This window comes from Octodon degus, unplaced genomic scaffold (genome assembly GCF_000260255.1).
Source record: "Octodon degus isolate 3935 unplaced genomic scaffold, OctDeg1.0 scaffold00078, whole genome shotgun sequence".
NCBI classification, from domain to species: Eukaryota; Metazoa; Chordata; class Mammalia; order Rodentia; family Octodontidae; genus Octodon; species Octodon degus.
The window spans coordinates 2,963,230-2,967,795 of record NW_004524654.1 but is presented as its reverse complement, the minus strand read 5'-3'; positions in this window follow the sequence as shown (position 1 = coordinate 2,967,795).

Below are 4,566 nucleotides of genomic sequence, written 5' to 3'. Positions count from 1 at the left end.
TGTTGAGCGTCATCAGGTTATAATCAATAGGTGATTCTATGCGTGAGAAAAAGTCACCTGTGGAGATTCATTAAGAGAACCCAGAAGAATGTTGGCTTCCATGAAATTAGAAAAGCTTGGAAGAGACTTGGCATTTCTTTTGCCACAGGAAGACCTCCTTTGCTTCGGTTTCCCTTACAAACTTGGCATTTGGGATCCCCTTCGTGACAGGCAGCTCCAAGAATAAAAAACTCTGTTCATTTTGGTAGGAATGTAATTTATGAACCAAAGTGCTATTCATTTCCCAATCTCTGAAAGTCCCCAGAAATTCTTCTCAAAATCTCTATGTAACCCCCATAACCCTTGTGTTCAATTTTTCCCACATTTTTTCCCAATTTACTCATTTTTTCTCACATTTATACAATAAATTATTCTTTAGAGTTCTGTTTGTTTTGATGTGTATTTTTCTCTCGAAACTACGAACTTTCATTTATCCTCTTGTATTGTCATTTTATCTCAGTAACTTCTAAAAGTTTCATCTTTTTGTTTTTTATTACTTAAATATTATTATTATTATTATTATTATTATTATTATTGTGGTACCAGGGATTGAGCTCAGGACCTTGTGCTTGCCAAACAAGTGCTTATTCTGCTGAGATTTCTCCCCAGCCCTATTGCTTAAATATCATTAATACTCTTTTTTTTTTTTTTCATTTTCTAGTTAAAGCAATTGTATGGACTATATCACATGCAGTAATTCTATGAGGAACTATGTTCCAAAATGCATTTGTGGAACACAAATAAATTCTAGTTTATAGCTGCCAGGATCAAGGGATATCACCATAGACTATTTAAAAATATAATAATGCTATTGTCCGCAAACTGATAGGGTTTATTACAAATATTATCTTAAAAAAACAGAACATTAGTTTGGAGGAAAAACATATTGATTTGGTAGAACTATGATGCCTCATTAGGAAAATATGTTTGGACAGAAGTGACTGGGAAGTCTGAGCAGATGGCTTAAGCAGAGGATGCTGGGAAGAAACTTCCACCTGTGTTTTCCCCTAGGTGAAAGCAGCACAGTCACACTCTTGGGAACGGACCTCAGGGACTAAATCTGACCCCCTACTCCTACAGCTCCCACTAAATCCTTAAGATGCTGCTCTCAACTCATTCTTTAAAAAGGTTGAATTCTTACTCAGTAATTCCCAAGGGAGCTCCTGAGCCTGAGTTAAAGAAGACAGGGGACTTTCACCCAGCAAAGGACACTAAGCTTACTCTTTATCCTTTCATTTTCAAGTGTCTGGGCAAGAAGCCAGAACAGTAATGTGAGTACTCAAAACAGAGGTGCAGGACAGGAATTGGGAAAAACCTGGCCTTGCAGGAGTCAGCTCTTCCCGTAGTCAAGCCAGCCTCCTTCTGTGACCTCAGTTCCCTTATTGGTTGCAATGCCCATATTGCCTGTGCCATCTTTGGATCCGTGCCTACTAATGGCCCAGTGTTTTCCAAGAGCAGGTTTTCTCTCTGACTGAAAAGTACATTGAATACTGAGTGGATTTCAGCTAGAATCCTTTATATTAACCTTGTTCACCTTTTCTAAACAGCAAGCATGCAGCCAGTTCTTCTTTGCTGCTGACCATGAGCTGCGCTAGATCATGGTTTTGCAGGACTAAGGCTGAGTACATCATTCACATTTGCTACCTCCTTGTCCCCTGACCTAGGTGGGGGAGGAGACATTGCTTTCAGCTTGTTGCTCCACAGTGGTAGAACTTCTTTTTTGAAAAAATTTTATGGGTATGTGCTTGCAGTACATGAAGTTCTCACTGACCTTACAGAGTACATAGGTGCACATAATGCAGCTCAATTCCATTTCATTGAGCTCCCCCTTCCTCTTCTCTCCCTCCATCTACCTATAAATCCCCTTCCCCATTTTCACTATTATTGTTGTTGTTAATTTGGATTTAGAACATCCAATGTTTATATTTATGGAAATTTGGTGCATGTACGTGACATGACACATCTTAAGTCTTTTCACTTCCCCTTCTTCATTCTGCCTTTTCTCCCCCTTGGTCTCCTGGACCCTTCCCACTTGCAGAAGATTTATTTCCCTGTTTCCTTCTCTCAATCCTTTAGCTCTTATACTTTGTCTTATTCAAATAAGATACCATGTGACACTCAAGCTTCATTTTACATATATTTTATTACTTTATTTTGGGAGTCTTCTCAAAATTTTTGTGTGAGCTTTCATTTCTCTAATATGTCCTTCACATGTACCTGGCAATTTCAGGCAATTAAGTACCCTACTTCTGCTACAGCAACCAGTAATTACATTGCTTCATCAGACTCTTAACAAAAAAGTCTCTTCCATATGTCTTTTCTTTTCCCTCTCCCTCCCCTCCTCTCTCCTCCCTTCCCATCTCCTTCCCTTTCCTTACATCCCCTCTTCTTTTCTTCTCTCTCTTTTTTTTGCTTTCTCTTCTTTTCACATGTGTATAGATAAACAATCTGCCAGAAGTTTTACTTAGTCAGGTGGATTGAGGTCAGACTTATATATAATAAAATTCATCCTTTCTAGATACGCAGACTGTGGAATTTTGAGACACATATACAGTCACATAAGAATCAAAGTAGAGAGTATTTAAAGACTGAAAGGTTAGCTCAGAAGTAGAGTGCTTGCCTAGCATGCAAACTTGGGTGCAATCCCCCACACTGCAAAATAAAGACACAGAGTACTCAAGTTATATCAAAAACTTTCCTCATGACCCTTTGCAGTCAATTTCTTCTTCCCATGCAGAACTCCTAGCACCAATGGTCTGTTTTTTTTTTTTTTTTTTTTTTTTTTTTAATTCCAGTTTTCTTCTTTCATGGTATGATATGGGTACACTCATAGTTTACAGCTCTTTTAATCTGGTTACATTTACAAAGAATAATACATTAAACAGCTATCTGCACTGTTCCACATATCAGTTCCACATAGCAAGTTCCACACTGCTGAGTAAAATTCCTGTTTGTAGACGTATTGTTTATTCATTCATTGATGGGCATTGTGTTGTTTCCAGCTTGTGAAATTTATGAAAGAAGTTGTTTTATAATTGCATTCAAAGCTCTGTGTACATGGTTCTTTTTCTCTTTCTTTTCTTTCTTTTATTCTTTTGTGGTCCTGGGGGTTAAACTCAAAACCTTGGGTATGTTAGGAAAGCATTCTATCACAGAAATACATTACCAATTCTTTAGTTATTTATTTATTATTTATTAAAGAGAGTATAAATTGAAATTAAAACAGAAAAAATAACAAGTGATACAGATTTTCACTTAACAAAATAATATAAATTTCCACAATATTTGTTGTAATACATAGTGTTGTCTTCCAACCAGCTCTTGAATTACCAGACATATGAATATAAAATTGGAAAAAAGAAAAACAGAAAGAAATGTATAAGAAATTAAGAAGATAAAAAGGAGAAATGATTGAAAAAAGGAGATGAAACAAATTAAAGCATTAACTGCTTCCTTGTATAGACTAGCAGACATTGACAGTACAGTTGTCCAAACAATTCTGCTTACATACATAGATATATCTCTTTCCCCCATCCCCTCTCCTGTCCTTCTCCTCAACTCAGTAACTATTAGTGTTAAGTTCTGATGAATCTTTTTTAAAAAATGTTATTGTGAGACAAGGTTTTGCTAATTTGCCCAGGATGACCTTGAACTTGTGACTCTCCTCCCGTCTCAGCTTCCCGGAGCAGCCAGGATTATGGGTTTACACAGCTTTTAAATATATTTAATAAATGAGAGCCCAGGTGCAGCATGGGCCAGACCCTCTCCCACTCCCTTGGAACGCCCCCCACCACTCCGCAGCACCTCCACCACCCTGCCCACCAAGTAGGAATTTCTGCCGGTTCTGGGAATCACCAGAGGCAGTCCTAGCCCAGGTCCAGTGAGTGTGTGGAGAGCTTCCTGCTACCCTGCGCCTGCCGGACCAAATACCAGTCCCAGCCCAGGCACGGTGTGGGTGAGACCCTCTCCCATCCACTTGGGACGGCCCACCACCACTCCGCAGCACCTCCCCCACACCGCCTTCAGAGTAAGAATTTCTGCCACATTCTGGGAATGTCCAGACCCAGTCCTAGCCCAGACCCAGTGAGTGTGAGGGAGAGCTTCCTCTCTCCCCTACTCCACATTGCCTCCTCCAGGCACAGCTCTGGCCTGGCATACATGCCTGGGGTGTAACCCTGCAGCTGCAATCCCTGCTGCAGAGAGTGTAGAGGACAGATCCACCCAGCTAGACCAGGAGCAGAACATCTTGCCACAGGGGCACAACAGGTTTACCCTCAAAGGCAGCAGTGGGAAAGAGCTGAGCACAGCAGCCAGACCCAAGCTGGGCACAGCTGGATAAGTCCAAACTTTGTAGAGCTGCACCTGAACTTCAGTACGTGCGAAGGTTATAACTACAACAAAGATCTACAACAAAGATCAGAAGACAGTGCTACACAAAATGACAAGAAGGAACAAAATGCAACCTCAGAACCCAAGCCCACCCGTAACAAGTACAGAGGACACTAACACAGAACAAACTGGAAATCA